This window comes from Rhipicephalus microplus, chromosome 5 (genome assembly GCF_043290135.1).
Source record: "Rhipicephalus microplus isolate Deutch F79 chromosome 5, USDA_Rmic, whole genome shotgun sequence".
Lineage (NCBI taxonomy): Eukaryota > Metazoa > Arthropoda > Arachnida > Ixodida > Ixodidae > Rhipicephalus > Rhipicephalus microplus.
Window position 1 is genome coordinate 147,939,950 of NC_134704.1, and position 17,452 is coordinate 147,957,401.

Genomic DNA, 17,452 nt, shown 5'->3' on the forward strand with positions numbered 1-17,452 from the left:
CTTGCTGGCCGCGTAAGGTGAGCGCCTTCCCTTCGTGAAGCTTGGCTGGAATTGTCGCGCTACCCACTGAGCATTCAGGCTCGTTTTCGAAGGCTGAGGAGCTGTGCGAACTTTATGAGTTTCCACTTAATGAACCTAGAGAGAAATATTTACACTATAGTATCCAGTTAGAGTGACATCATCAAAATCTGACAATCAAAGTCTTCCTTCAAATATTTGACGCATCAAATCGCAGCTGTCTGCTTGCTTTCAGAGCTCAGAACGATCCTGCGGCTCGCCCTCATTTGGCCTCTGAGAGACAAAAGCTTTCTGACGCAATGCTACAATTGGACGATCGGCCACTCTCTGTGCACATGCTACTAGGGCATCATCTTCTTCCTTCGTCAGCTCAAAAAGCAGTCGAAGCCGTCTTGCGGTTTTGAGGATTACAAGCCTATGTGAACGCCACTCACTTTTGAGTAGTGCCACCACTGCATACGCGTCAGCCCATTGACTAACCAGTTCTTTTGTGTCTCTTTCTCTTCTTTTTCCTCTCTCTCTCTCTCTCACCTTCAAACTCTTTCTTCCCCCATCGTACGGCAGAAAACCGGGCATGGGCTTGGTTAACCTCCCTGCCTTCCCTCTTGTTCTTGTCCTCTCACTCTCGCGAAGCCTAAACTATGAGGGAAGCAATTGAATGTTTAAAAGTGCTCTCCTCTTCACTGTGAGAACACTTTTATTAAGACACATTTATCAGCTTGGCAATGATCCTATCAAAACCAAGTTCTTTGGACAGCTTTAAGTGATTCAGAAACAGCAGTATTCATGCAGGCATAGGTCGGCGAACTCACTCATTAATCAGCTCCCTCAAACTCAGATAGGGCCGTGAGTCTGAGTATGAGTAAGTCCGGGTGAGTAATATAGTCATGAGTTTGAGTTATAGGGAGTCTGGTTAAAGAAACGTTTGGTGAGTGTGAGTCGGAGTAAGCCCAGCTCACAGAAATTATGGTGAGTCAGTGCCAGTGAGCCCAAAGCGCAAGCTACACTACATCAGGGAGTATAAGAGAGCTCCACAATATTTGCCGACCTATGCATAGGTGTATTCTGTTGTGACACAGTATGTAAGACAACACGCATGAATGCCTTACTAAATAGGTATGCAGGCGCTTTTTATAAGACAAAAGAAGAAAAAAAAGCGATAAAGAAATTTCAGTTAAAAAAGGGGACAAATCCTTTTCAATGATGTATCCTTCTCGTTCAAATGTATTCAATGTACTAAAAGGGGAATGTGTACATGTAAAGTTCATAGAAGATTATCTCATTGATTTCGAGTTTACGCTTGACATTGCGTTTTTAAGCGTTGCGAACAATTAAATTAAAACAATAATGTTCTCAAAATGGAAAGCAACTAACCAGCCTATAAACATAATACACGGCAGAAAGTTGAAAGCTAACATATCGACTGGTGAAGCAGTCGCTGCAATGGGTGCGCCTACAGCCGGAGATGTAAATCTGGGATATGGGAAGACCTCACAGTGGCGGAATCTGAAAGCAAAGAGGTGTAGCCCTAGCGGACGTCACGAAAAAGACAAGGCTGGACAGTCTTTGCAAGGCGTAGAATACATGGCCTGTACATGGTTACTATCCCACAATCTGTGCCTAAGAATAATAATCCCTGCCAAATAGACAGAAAATTTTCTATTTATTTAAATTGTAAAGATGGCAAGCAAATGTGAAATGACATCAGGTTTTAGAAGAGAGGGGCGGATGATCATCATTGGGAAAGCCTTTACTTTGCATCAAACCTGCCATTGGGAGATGGCGATTATGACAACTGAAGGGACCTTGTGTTTGACCAATCGTCACTATGCTAGCGGCTGAGTTGTTGTTTAGAGAAACTGGCTATGTGATGAAATAAAGTGTGTTTAGCTCAAAATGTATACGGTTATATCCAAAGATGCCTTTACTCAAGATGGTATTGCCCAGCTATATAAATAATGTTGCTATGTGGAGGCCAGAGCATATTTTGAATTGCTACTTTATCTTGGGCTATGCTGTTTGGGTCGACTGTGTGCATACAATGCAAGAATGTTCATAAAAGTGAGATGAGCCACTAGCTAATCTGATCCTGAGAATCTATTTGGCGGCTCTCGCAGAGGTGCAGCGAGCTGCTGTGGCGACCGGGGCTTTGGAGGGTGGGCTACTCTCGCGGTAATCCCTACTGTGCATTTTCATTAAAGTTTAGTCTCTCATTTGGGCTGTCTTAAAACATAAGTAGCTACAGCTCGTGGCACAGCAACAATACGATGGTGTAATGTTTTAGGTATACTAATTCTTAGGTGTCACTTTCTCTCAAGGCGCACGCAGTGTTGCGTAGACAGCACAGCGAAACGAGCTATGCACTCCACGCAATGGGACAGTTCCAAAGGAGACGGCTCGAGGAAGTAGGCGATGCCCAGGGGCTTAGATCGCAGCTCACGCTCGTCTGACAGGCAACGAAGACGGCGAGATTGGAAACCGACACGCCTGACCGACGCAACGTGTGTTCTCCTGCCTGTTTTCTCACCAGTAACGGTTGACAGCGGACGCGTCAAGAAGCGCCTCGCCTCGCGCAACTGTCTGGGCAGCCCCTCCGCTCTGCAAACTGCCACCCAGCCCCGGAGAGCGCGGCCAAAGAAGATGCTCCGACCCGATGTCTTGTCGGGCCGTTTCCTCTGTGACAGTCACCCCCCACGCTCGGAAAGGGCGAAAAGAAACGTGTTTCGCGGTTGCCGTTGTCGGACGCACTTCCTCGCACATGTGACGTGGACGTGAGAGCGAGGCTCCAGAATAAGTGGCGCCGAGACGAAAGCGATGGGAGGGCGAAAATAGATGTTGAAAGGGCAGCCAGCCAAAATTTGAGGATATAATAATCGCTCAGTTGCAGGCGGAGAGAGCGCGGGCTCTCGGCGCTTGGAGACATTCTATACGTTTCATCCTAGAAAATCACAAAGGGGCCAATTTGAGCTTGCTTGGTTGGCGAGAAAAAAAAATATGTTGTGTTACTGTTTCCATTGCACTGAAATTGTGTCGGTGCGTCGTACTTCAGATTCCAGGAGGACGTGAAATAACTGAAAGATTCTTCACGCCCTGGTGCACCTAATTCGGCAAACCTGGTCATTTCTCAGAAATTCATTTTAGGATGCGTACACAGATGGAACTTGCTGCCTTCATTTTGGATGATTTGAATGTAAGCATTTCCTGTATTGCGGCCTGGTGTCCCCACGTGATAGATGGAATTGATGAGACCATGAAACCTTGAAGATGAAATATCTCCGGTTAGGAAGATGCAAACACCTGAAAGACACACCATTCTTTGGAGATATATCCCGTATTTTGCCTGGATTATGCAATGAACAGCACAACGTTCATGTGCCGGCAGAAATGACTGAATATACAATATGAGCACGAAAATTTGAGACGATCGTGGACTGAATAAGCACCATGTTTATATTCCTGGTAACGACGGTTACTTTCCTATAGAGTTTTCGTGCTGTCCAGCAGCACATATAGCACTCTTGATGCTTTCCAGTAAGCAGGAAGCCACGGTTAGTAAGCACGAAGCCATTGTTAAAGCTCCCGCTCATGTTGTGCAAGTGTGCATTTGACCCAATGGGATCAAAACTATATATGAAGCACGCAAACAATAGAATAATAATTGCGATATAAATGAAATAATTGTCAATAAAATGGAATGATAACTGCGTCAGACGAGAATTTATACCGTGACACTGCACATATCAAACCTACCGTAATGTTACACGGCACTTCCAGTACCATGCATTTCTTTTGTGCTAGTTTCTTCAAAGGAATATCTGAAAGGAAATTTGCGCGGATGCGTCAAAGCTGCAAGTGTATGTTGACTTTATTTGCAAAAAGCGTTGCATTCGTCGTTTTAGCGAGTACATTTTTTTCATACATAAATGCATTACACTGTTTCACATCCTGAACAAATTTAACTTTACAGTGAGGTAGACCGACTGTCTTTAATTGAAAATAATTCCTATCAAGAACTGCAGGAGCCATGTTCGTCTTCTCCTCATCGCCTTACTTCAGCTTCGCAAAATACGAGAAAACGTATGCCGACTCGCCACGCCAACAACGCAAGACTTCATGAGTGATCGAACAAGTACAGAAATAAATAAATATACAGAAAAAGGTACAAAGAAAGCAATAAAAAGAAAGAGAAATTAGAAATGCTTTGGCAAAGGAAAAAAAATTCTTTTGCCCTGTACAAGATTCAGTCACCTACAATCCCAACGCGAGTGTTTTGACCACTCGTCTGTCCATGCACTTGGCCGAGTAGAGCATTGCTTTGTTAAATAGTACAGGAACGTAGTGGCAAAAGTAAATGTGAGCGTGAGCAATGTGAAAGTTAGCAGGAGAGAATGAGTACCGGGAGCTAGACAGAGGAAAAAATGGTTACGAATAAAAAAGAGATAAGAATGGAAAAACAAATACAAAGAAAGAGAAAAAACAGAGAACGAGAAAGAAGGCACAAGATTAACAAGAGAGAAAAAAAGAGGGAGAAATAACAAAGGAAAGAACTACAAAAAATTGATGGGGAAAGACCAATACACAGAGAGATGAAACGACCAAATGATATAAAGAAAAAGAGAGAAGCGGAAGAGCGAGAGAAAAATGTGGAAAGCGAGAGGCCGACCACAGAGAGAGAACAATGAAGAAGCAAAAACAAAAAAGGCACAGGAAAAATGGAGCAGAAGGGCAAGAAAGAGATAACAAGACAGAAAGAGACAACAACAGATATGAAGAGACATACACAAAATAAATACAGGAAAAGTGAGAGAAATCATAGCGAGGTATGCTACAGTGTACAGGTACTTTTGTAAACCGGATCACGTTTTAATAGTGACTGGATCATAACATTAGGATAAAGAAAATAAGCTGCCGCACTGAACTATAGTTATTTTTTCCCAGAACAATCGCCAGGGGAATAGGTCGACTTTTGAAGTAGCACGTCCGCCTCTCTAGACCAGTGGCTAGGGTGCTCAGCTGCTGGCCGGGGTGGGTGGCTGTTGGCGGTGGCGATCACATTTCGATGGAGGTGAAATGATTGAGGCCCATGTACAGAGCGATGCCAGTGCACGTTAAAGAGACCAGACAGTCGATATTTCCGGACACCTCCACTACCGTGTCTCTGATAATCATATTCTGCTTTTGGGGCATGAAACACCGCATATCTTTATGAATATTATTCTGAAGTAGTCCAATTACTTCGTGTGATCTGCTTTCAAGTTCCCCGTAGGCTGTGCAGTAATGTGCTCACGCGGTTATATATTCACCTACATTGCAAAACGGCATTGCGTAGAGGAGGTACACGTTGGTAATATCACGTTCCTGAGAGCACCATACCATGTCCAATGACCGATATCAGTGTTTCATTTGTTCTCGCTGGATCCCACCACGTGAATTTTTGTTTTGATTTTAGACGAAAAATAAAACCGTGCAACGGCAACTCTGTCACCACAGACATGTACTGTGGTTGAACAGTGAGCACGGCAAATCCAGGATGGTGTAAGACGATCCTCGATATCAAGCGCGAATGAACGCTCAATATTTCTCAGCGGCGTAAGGCGGCCCGCATTTACGGTGGTCCTTTCTGTATTCTTCCTGAATGTTTCCTCGAAACGAGCCTTCCACGTAAAAGCCCGTTGAAAAGAGCCGCCGCACGAGGTTGTGCAGAGGTAGTAAGGTCACGAGCGGAGAGCAGCAGCTTACAGCGAAGTGCCCATCAAAGGGGGCTCCTTGTCAACGGGCACGAGGCCCTCGTAACCCCCAAGCTATAGATGGCCCCATCCAGCGCGGCAGAGGCTTCGGTGACGAGCATGTGCTTGAACGGCACGGACACGCGAAATGTGGCACTGCGTGGGGGTGGAACGGGTGGGGACGCCACTGGTGCGTAGGTGACGGTGGGATGACGATGGCTGTTGGAGCAATGGAGAGGGACACGGCAGCGGGCGCCAAACGAGACGTTCAGTTCCGCCGCTCGGTTCCTAATGAGTTCCTTTCCTGAAGCCAAGACGGAGCTCACCAGCCGCCCTAGCTTCTTCTCACGCGAGGGGGGAGTCGAGACGGGACGCCTGACAACAGTGTCGTGCCTGTTTACGCAACATGTGCCAAGCAGAACCTTTCGCCTCACGGGAGATCCGCTTTTGCTTGCCCCTTTGCGCTGATACGGCTTGAGATGGCACTGGACGGTGGCTGCCGGTAACAGTCTCACGATTACAGCGGCAAAGCCTAGGAAAACTCAATATGGTCCATCACTTCCAATAACGGCTCCTCGGCCTTTTAAACCAGAGTCATATCACGTGCCCTGTATATGAATTATATAGCTTATAAGAAAGGCAAAGGTAAAGATTCCACTGCATTTTGTTTATTTTTTCCAGGAAAAAGCGTTTGCGCAGATATCGACTAAAATTACTACTGCGTTAATCATATCTTTCGCTCCGGCTTATGTGTTATACGATCAGCCCCAACGTGGTGGTCTAGTTGCTAAGGTACTTTGCTGCTGACCCGCAGGTCGCGGGATAAAATCCCGGCTGCAGCGGCTGCATTTTCGATGTAGGTAAAAATGCTGTAGGCCCGTGTGCTCGGAATAGGGTGCACGGTAAAGAACCCCAGGTGGTAAAAATTTACGTAGCCCTCCACTCCGGCATCTCTCATAATCATATGGTGGTTCTGGGACGTTGAACCCCAAGTATCTATCAATCGGTATTGGGACTTTAAACCCCACATATATTAATGTGTGTTACGATCAAGTGCCTTGTGAACAGAATTATTTTTCTGCGTTGGAAGTTTGTTCAAAACTATTATTTATTAGTGAACACTTATAAAGTTAACGTGTAATTGCAAGAACTTCCCTATCATTTGTTTGATAAAATAAACACTACCAAAACGGGTACTGAAACGTTTGTTTCGTGCGTCTCATTTCGCTGCTTTTGCGTGTGTTCCTTCGATATAAAATGTAACTGGACGGACTAGGCAGTATGATAAAAACAACCATAACTGACGAGGTAATCAGGAAGGGAGTGGATGGCACAACCCTTTGCCTCCCCCGTCGCTTTGAATTCTGAGTATTTTTTGAAGCATTAGTATATAGCTCCACATCTTGAGCAGCACACTCAGGCACTGCTTATCCGAGTAAAACGCGTCTCGCTGTTGCGAGCCAACGTTTCACGCTACACAATGTGACCAACTTTGATGGTCATGTCTCCTTCACGTTAGACAACAGTGTGGATAACTTGCATATAGCGATGTTAAACGGCGATATCACCGCATCTTGAGGCGTGCTCCGCAGGTTGGCAGTGAGATGTTGAGGGACGCTTTACTTACATTAAGTGAAGTGGCTAAACACTACCAGTTGAGTAGGCGGTCATTTGCTCCTCCGCAGAACAAGTTGTCTAGAGCTCAAGCCATCACGTTTAGAATGCTTCAGACCAGGTCCTATCCAAGCCTATTTTTCCTCAGCATAGCCTCCTCAGAGGCTTTTGACTCTATATACTTGTCCTGATTGTGGTGAGGTTAGTGACTTAGCACATATGCTCTGGCAGTGCCCCTCGTTATGGGACCCAGGTTGACTCACAGAAGAAGATTGTGACTCTGCCTTACCAAGTTCAGAGTTGCTACCACAACTATAGGCTGTCCAGAGAGCCCAAGATGCGGCGGTGAGGCTAGGCCTCCCCGTTACTACGTGGGAGTGGCGCGCGACGTTGCTCTAAAGGAGCAGCGTTTCTCAGGAGCCAATAAAGTTCTTTTGTCTGTCTGTCTGCCTGTGGTCATGTCTGGGTAGTGATATAAATGCTGCCTGTTCAGGACGGCGTCTACCTAGAAAACGTTTTGTGGGAACCCCTGACACCAGGAGACACTCATAACAAGTGCATGAACTAGGTATGAGGTTTTCAAAGACAGGGTTTCATCAATACTCTGAAACGACAATGTGCCCCCTGTTCTTTTTCATGTCAGATTCCCCTTAGGACTACTGGCTTCGATAGCATTACTCATTCATCTTTTCCTTGCTGGCTTAGAACCCTTGAACTGTTGAAAGACGATCGCTTAAGTTAAACGGGCAGTGCACGTGGAATCGTATATACTAGAAGCCGCGCGCGCGACGCCGCCAAGAACGGCACCCATAAAGTGTCTCTTCTTTCGACAAGGCGTCAGTTGCGAAGACCTCCAGCACCGGTGACAGGAGGTTCGCGGCGCATGCCAGGAATTTCGGTGGCGCTCATGCAACGCGTCTGTCTTCACCGCTATAGTTTTCTCTGTATTTACTTCCTCGCCTTCCGCATTTTTTTTTATTTTTTCCTCGTTTGTAGAGCTTCCGGCTATGGGGATGTGTCTCAATGCACGGGTGTTCCGGTAGACTCGGTATAGAATGACTAAAACACCCCCCCCCCCCTCCAAAAAATACGTTTCGTCTCGCAAAAGACTTCTAAGCTCTCCGTAACGACGAATCCTGGGGTGCCCGCATAGCGACTGCAACAAACCCGTGTTGAGTTCTATGCATGCAGGCCGCCAGGATGGAACACCGCGCAAAGGCATCGTACGCCATTGTGAGCAAGCCATCGCCCTCTTTGTCTTCGCGCGCTTCGAGTAACGGTAGAATTTCGCATTCCCGGCGTGCTTTCGTAGCGTACCCAAAAGTCAGCACCTTCTCTTCTCTGGTCCTTGCCCGTTTTGTGAAGCCGGCGTTAGGATCGTTCAAAGAGGCCGAGCCAGTGGGACTGCTTCAGTCAAGTGGGCATCTGGCGATTGTGTGCTCCTTAGTCTTGTCAATGCAGACATGAAATAAGAAAGCAACATACGTCTGCATTGAATTACAGAATCTGAGTTTGCTGCACTTTGGTACAAAAAGAGCTTGCGAGCAATGAACTTTATGTAAGTATGCGCAGTGACGTTTCAAGGATTTCAAGTGTGCTGCATTTAAAATTCTAAACGGTGTGGTGCCCGAGCTTGAATTTACGCAAGACAGGCGGCCAACAACGAATGCCCACAGGGGAGGCGATGGTGCTTGTTTAAAAAAGGCACTTCTAGAGGAAAGGTGCTGGAGTGTTGTTCTGGCCTAACCCACGCGCTATAACGATTTTACTGAATAAAACAACCCAGTGAAGTAATGCGCGCAGTTTAAGTAGCTATAACACTGCAAAACAAGTCACAGACAAATGAGCACAGGACTGACGGATCTTTCAAGAGACCTGTGGTTGGCGAAGGTATAAAGGTGAGAATCTACGTGTTGTTTCCGAAGCGTTCATAGGGAAATTTTACAATGCAAGTGTATTAACGCACCCGTGATCAATCTGAGAAGTGTGCAGCTACCTGTGTGACAATATTTCTCGGCTTTCGAACGAGAACAAATGAGAATAAGTTTTATAACTTTACGATTGCGTCCCATAGGAGGCTAGATACGTTCCCCTTTCCAGAGTTTCCGCGTTTAATGTACATTTGTGTTTGCAGAATATTTTTGCGGAGTGCAAGATGATGGCAGTGTTATCGGAGGTAAATTACAACCACCTCCTTGTAGCCGATCTTCGCACGAAAATGGATATGCTTTCTTCAGACGGAAAAGCTTTTATACTTGGTGACAGCTTTTGTTAACAGCGCTTTCGAATTTACATAACCGAAGCGCACGCCTGCTATTACGCTAAAAAATTTATACTTAAGTTTGCTGAAAATATACACATGATTGCTAGCTGAAATATATGCTGCTTTATTTATTAATGGAGCACTGACATCACGTTTCAGATTCGAGATGTGTTTTTCATTCGATTGCTCGGTATGCCTAGGTGCTTTTGGCAACATTTGAGTTGCGCCAATTTCAATGGCAAAGAGCGTATACAAGAGCTCAACGGAATGTGGTGTGCCAGATGGCATCTGGGCCAGTGCTACGGGTTCGGTGTTGCACATTTCACACATACCATACTGAGGGACGATACACTTGTAGCGACGACGTCTCCGATCTGAGTGTTCTTATTGTGACGCTGACTGGCACCCAAGCCTAGAAAAAACACTCACTCTGCATGCCTGATCTTCGTAATACCGCTTTCAACGATTTTGTGAAATTAGAACACGCAAACCATCCATAAAAGAACGATGAAAGAAAACAGCATAATTCAACCTGTGCTCATCAGCCAGCAGGTCGTGGAATTGTTTGAGGTGCAGTCGTCTGGGTTAAAGCGCGGAAAAGCGCAATTGAGGTGTTTATGAAGCTTGGTGTTGAGCTAGTTGGTAATTCATCATATTGTAAGCAAAACTTAGCGGAGTTATGAAATGCCACTCTCCCACACTCTTCCACGCGAGAAGCACACACCACACACATTACACGTATGTTAGACGCCAAGCACTAACTGTCAAATGAAGTAGCGTATAGACTGATATCATGGCTAACAAGTAATACCCAGGTATTGTTATAAGTGAGTTTTAGTTCGTCTGTAGACTCCTTTGCGTCCGCGAATTACAAGGTTGCCGCCGCCGCAACCGTGAGAGGCCGGACAGGAGAGCCATCTGGAGGCGCAAATAGGCTGGCAGCTAGAGTCTTCTAGTTCGGCCATGGCAAAGAACGTATTCCATTTATCCGCTGGTGCGTATTCCCTTTACCGGTATTCAATTGACGCTTTTGCGTATACCTGAAGGCTGTGCACGTCAAAACGCCCCATAATAGCTAATTGATTCACACGAGCGAGCATTGCCGAAGCACGCGTCCTGCTTGGAACGGCGTTCATTTTGGAATCGCTGTCCTGCAAAGGGTCCAGTGAAGCAAACATTATTCGCGACGTCACGAACCACGTCGATTCCGAAATACAGACCATCGTTCAATCCTAATCAACACTTTGTACAGCGACAATGGCAGTGCAGGTGACAAGGCATGACTGAATGTGCGCGCCTACGAGACAAAATGTTTGTGGAGCAACTGACTCTCACGTCACTCTTAACTGTGCAGGAGTGGTCAGCTGAGGCGAGATCTGGTGGTGACCACGAGGAAGTTCTCCCAGCGCTAAAAATGGCGGGCTTCCGGGATGTTTTGAATCGCGCTAGATACCAATTATATAAACGAGTAAGTGTGATAGTTCATCCATCACTTGCGTTTTAGGTCGCGAATAGCCACTAGGGGATCGATAGCTACTCGTTGACGCAAAAAAGATTGATGGGAGTAAATTGTATGTCAGCGCTTTTTTAAGGGATTAAAACAATTGCGGGAAGGGGTAGGTAAAATACCGTTACTGTCAACTTGGCAAGAATGCATTTCTTTTCCTTTCATTTCTTAAACAGCACTGCCTTTTAAGCATTGCTATTTTTAAAGTTAAACATGGTGTCCATGACGTAGTTTGTCAGGGTGCGGCCACAATCAGGCTGTTGAGTGTTCTAAGGGAAAATAAAACTTCAAGTATGGTACTAAATTGTACTCTCAACTATCAAAATGTTTCAATCACCCGCGGTTTCACGTCTATAACTTTATGAAAGCGTTAATGCTGTGATCGAGCAAGACCGAAATAAGCCGCAAGCTGCCGTACTGCTTGCGGAGGAGTACTGATATGCCGAACTATCGCACCGTAGCCTTCGCTCCACTGCCAAGATACTTCGTTGCCTAGTATAGACCCAGAAAGAATTTTTTCCTGGCCCTTGGTTTGAGCAAAAGACCAACACCTGTTCTGGGTGGCCCCTTTACCAATTGAGCAAACCAGGATGCTAGCAAAGGCCTTGGTTTCAGGTTTGAATCCTGTACACCAGGAGAAATTCTTCAACGAGAAGCTTCACCTCTCCTGGGCGGTCGCTCTACCAACTGAACAAACCATTATGCTAAAGCAAAGGGCCTGGTCTCAGGTTTGAATTCTGCAGACCAGGAGAAATTCTTCAACTATAGGAGCCTTCCTTTCTATAGAGAGCTGTATTGGTTTACTTTAGTTTTTGCCTACAATCAGGTCGTTGCCAATTTTTCTTTTCAAATATTAGTGTGTTATATTGATAACTGGATGCGTCAGTAAACAGCAGATCTCATGACCATGACTCGATTAGCACGAAGACTCACTGTTGCAATTTCAGCGTGGCGAACAGTGCAGATGAGGGCGAGCGAAAGCTTGGCAGTGTTTCGAGAAACGCTTTAACATATCTCAAAAACATCGACATAGCGCGACAACGAAAGTAAACACGAGCGGCAAGGCGTTGTGCTTTAGCCCAAACGCAACCACGGTCACTGAGCCTCGTGAAGAGCCTCGTCCAGGCTTGCCTGCAACCTGCATTTTTCTTTAGGATATGCGGGGTTAGCCCAACAATAGATTCAATGAGTAGTTTGTTATATGTAAAAATAAGTAAACAAACGCTGTGCGTTATAACACGGAGCACTAATGAATATGAACACAAACCTCAGAAATATTGATGAAAAATGTCAGGTCGATAAACTTTTACGAGACAGTGCGACTTTAACGTCCACAGCGCCGTGAGATTGTCACAGGACGCATATCTTGCCAGTCTCGAACGCCAACGGCATATTTATGGTGATTGCTTCCACTTGCATGGCCCGCAAAGTGCTGCTTCACATGTGCGGTGAGCGGAACTTCAAAAGAAGAAGCAGAGCGGCCTTCTTTGAGCACATGTAGGGTCTTTTTGTAGTAACGCCCTGCACACCGACTTTCCTTCTCCCTGGTTTTCCCAGCGACCATTTTCTTCCATTCTTTTTCACTATTGGATTTTTTGTTTTGCAGGAAACTGCGAAGGCTACGAATTTTCTTGAGGGGAAAAAACTAAGTTTTCGAAAGTCTCCCATTGCCATGTTCAATAACAAAGCAATGATTGTATTTTTTATCACACAGTTATTCTGGTTGAATGAAGAAGTGGAAATTTTAAGCGCTTGCTTTTCTTTGTTAGACACATTATTCACGCGAACAGACAATATTGACAGTTATACTGATTCGTAACAATGCGGCAAAGTGGGGCTCTAAGTACAACTTTTCGCACGAAACTATAACATTTGTGTCTTCCATCTCAAGGGAAAGCACATTGCTGCCTCCTCCCCCAATTCGGGGTTGCTCGCTGCCGAGTGATACAGAAACGCCGCTCTGTGCGAGCACTAAAACTTCGACAATTTGCTGGGTGACCAAATGCACAACTATACGCACTTTAGACAAGTGTATTAAATTTATTTGATCAGTTATTACAAAAATAACTTAATTGTGTGGTCACCCTGGCCGTTTCGCAGGCGAACAAGATAAGCTATGATTTGACGGGTTTCTTCCACGCGTGCCGTTTTCACCGAGGGGCTGATGCTCCGCTGCTCCCGTGTTGCTGCAGTTGTGCCCACCTCGCCCAGCATTTAGCACGTCGCTTAGCTTGAGCTTTTAACTTTTGCTCGCGGAAATATTATCATTGTTGACTTAAAACATTGGCATCAACGCGTTAAATATGCTGAGAGAGCGTATTTTGCATGTACTGCTCTGAGAATAAGCCGTGACGCCCCGCCCATTGAGGAGCCCATTAACACATGCCAGTTTCACTTTACCTGGTCCTTGCCAAAGCCTAAACGCTCTTGTTTTGGCCTGAAGTGCCCGTTTGCTGGTGTCCAGTGGCTGAAACACCTCTGGCATTCCTCTTCGAGTTTAGTTAAAAATGAGCATGCACTTTGCGTCGTTTTGCACTCGTTTAGTGCAAAACGACGCAGAGTGCATGCTCAATTTTTGTTATTTTGACATTTACATCCCCAGTTCTTGCTTGCTGCTCTTTGTTGCCATAATTCATACTATGATGTGTAAGATGCAGTATTTTGCGTTGCGATTCTCAATGTAATAAAGAAATATGAAACAAAAAGCTGCCGTGTTAAATTGACGCAAATAGCTCAAAATATCCGAACAACGAACAATGCACCACGAACCACTCTGATCACGTTTAGCTGATTTTATCCTGGTTTCGTTGATCAGGAGTTGTGCTGGTATTTTTCTGTAAAACTTAAGTGATCCGCGTCTCCACTTATTTTTAATTTAGGCTCTAAAGCTGGTGCACTCAACAAAGACGACGCAGTGGAGCATTTTAACGGCCCAAGAGGAATCATATCCCACGGAATCGCTATCAAAGTGGACACCAAAGCAGAGCTAAACCAGGCATCTCAAATTACGAAAGACCAAGTTTCCGGTCTAATCTGCCACTCAGGCCGCTGGAAGCAGTGCTGTAGCTTTACGACAGGGCTTCATGGAATTTTTCGCTCTTGATGAAAAAGTGTGTTTTTCTGTGTCCTATGAGTTTTCTAAAATTGATTGATATGTGGGGTTTAACGTCTTAAAACCACCATATGACTATGAGAGACGCCGTAGTGGAGGGCTCCGAAAATTTTGGCCACCTGGGGTTCTTTAACGTGCACCCAACTATGAGCACACGGATTTCTCCAAGAAGGCTCTGGGGTCACGCGGTAGGTGCCCGAGGTGACAAGCCGCATAAAACTCAAAAAGTGCAGCAGAAATAAGTAAATAAATAAATAAATGAATAAATAAATAAATAAATAAATAAATTATTGAGTAAAGAAATCTGAAAAAATAAATTATCGGCTTTTGTATTCTCAAACTACAATATGATCAAGATAAAAAAAAGAAAAGGCGCATCGAATGGAATGGTTAGTAATAAAGTACGCAGTGCTAGAAAGCTGCAAGGTACATACACCCCTGCAATTTTTTGTATGTCATCGCGCGAGCGTTACGCCCTGAAAGTGGTAGCACCAAATATAAGCTAGAAGTAACGAGGTTTCCTACCTTGATGCGCAAACCCAGAGAGCAGACTGGTGTGCGAGCACCGCCAGCTGCCATGTTCGCTAGAGATCCCTGAGCACTGCACGTAAGCCTTATCTGTCCAGTGGTGTATACAGAAAACCAGCGTACGCTCATCGTCGCACAGCGAATGTAGTTGCGATTCGTCAATGTTCAAAGCTACAGTATTTTGCAGTTTACGATATAATTCCAGATTATTAAAAAAATTACGAACGTCAGTATGGCTACAAGTGCTTTGACAGCAAAAGAACAGCTTTCTTTTTGTTTTCGTTAAGTCGCTGTGAGCGTGTGCAGCTATTTTTCCTGGGCATTTTGTAGCAATGTACAGTCAATGCTGATAAAAACACGTCAGTTCTAAGCTAAGTAATGCACGGAGCTTTCTTTTCATTGTCTTCAGTTAACGTCATGTCGGCGTAATATTTGCTCATCCATATACATCAAATCCAACAGCTTTAGTGTTATTTGTGTCATTTGGTTATTTGTGCCAGGTTATTTTGTGCCATTTGGCATGCCGGTTGTTGCATTTGAAGTTTAACACAGGACGAATAGCTCTCCATTTTTTTTACAATAAATTTGTTGGTGGTTAGTACTGCACGTCTCTTCCTTCTTTGCTCCTGTGCTCGTCTTTGACGAGTAACGTCCCACATAACAATGGCCAATCTTACTTAACGGCTCGATCTTTGAAGCAGCTGAAAACTTATTAATAAGATTTACGTTTTTTGAGCGAACGCAACTTGCTACGCGAAACGTTAGAGACACTAGACAGTAGACCTTTCTCCGAAGAGAAGATCCTTGGCTCATGGCTCTACGCGTCGCAGGCCAGCAAAGGGACGCGAGCACTGCTAAGTTTTCTAAAGACGACCGGACTACGCGACCGCCTATAAGCGTGCAATAGACAAGGTCACATCCACACACACGTTGCTCTTCACTTCTCTCTCTCTTGTCCTTTAATCCCCTCTCCTCTTCCCCCAGTGCAGGGTAGCAAACCGGGCGTGCGTCTGGTTGACCTTCCTGCCTTTCATTTCTTCCATTCCTCCTCTCCTCCTCCTCCTTCTCCTCCTCCTCCTCCTCCTTATATTGACTGCATCACTGGTAGATATTCGACCATGCTTGTCATTTCCACACACACACACACACAAATAAATAAACGGCCACCAGCTTCCCGGCGGGCTGAACGCTCTGCGCTTTCTGTATGATATTTTCATGAGACGCTAACCTTTATTTTTAATGGTCGTTCGGACACAGTTGTGTGATTATGCAGTTGTTTACTGTCAACAGCCTGAGATTAAGGTCGAATACCCTGCCGGTTAAGCTGAAACCGTAATGAGCATATCGAAAAGAAAACTGTCAGCAACGTTTTCGTGGCGCTAAGCCATAAGGAAATCTATTCTTTCATATAGTGCTCTGAGCAACCAAAAAATTCGTCCTATAGTCTGGGGATGGAACCCGGCACAAACCAATCATGCTAACAGATGCTTTGGTGATCTTAAATAATCTGGGAGGCACGAGATGCCTTAATGGTTATCAACTTTATAATAGACGTTTTAGTTTTAGTACCTACAATATAAGCCAGTTTTGCAGCTTCCTATCTCAGAGTACACGTATTCACAATTGTAATTCCATTGAGTGCGTTTAATAGCTATGGTGAATCACCATATTCGTTGTCTTCATCCAAAAACGGCTAAGTGAGAATTGAGCCTACCTAATGATATTGCATAAATTATAGCCTATAAACGAAAGAACGTGTTTTTAATGTCTCCATTATTGAAAATGCTTCACTGCTCATTCACGCGGCTCAAGTGTCGAACGCGTGCGATTCACCACGAATGCAAACGGGCGTGAAAGGGCCGTTGATTGAAACTAAGGTCGTACAGTGGCGAATAAGCTTTCGTCAGCATCGCGGCCCGAAACGGAATTGCAATTAGGTCATCCCATTACGATCCCGGATCGCGATCAACCGCCCGCCGGCGCAGGCTCGAACCGATAAGCTCCGGCGCAGAGGAGGCGGCCATAATGTGTTCAACTTGAGATAGCTTGGACGTACGCGGCTGCTTTACACACCCGAGTATGGAAGGAACTCGCAGCTACTTTCGGCTCGGTACGCATCGCGAAACCATTTGCTGGAAAAAGGGCCGTTCTTTCGCATTCCAAGCGTGCCTTGGAACAGAGCACTCGAAGTCCCGCTACGGATGTACGTATAAGCATACACAGGGTGGAATGGGCGATCTGCTGCGCGCGCTTCTTTGGCAAGTACACACGTGTTGTATAGTCGTGCACGGCTCTCAGCCTTCACCGTCCGACAGCGGTGATCTATGTGTCGAAAAGGCGGCACGGGCGAGCGGGCACGAAGCGCGAATGCCTCTTGCGGAAGTGTCCGATCGCTAGTCGCGATAGCCACGGCACTGGGGACCGGAAGAAGTCGTGTTAAACGTTAGGGATAACCGCTCGGAAGCCCCGCACGTGCTGTGCAGGAAACAAGAAGCTCGTTGGATCGTTTTCAGTGTGGCAGCGTGCTTCGAAGACCGCGGGCTGGTGCGCCTGTTTTGCTGTTCGGAGTTTATACGCTTGAGACGCCGCACGACAATGGCTCCTCTTTAAGGTACGCGACAGCCACAGCCCACATGTGGTCTCGCCTTGATGTAGCCCTCCCGAGTCCATTTTTCTCCATGTCC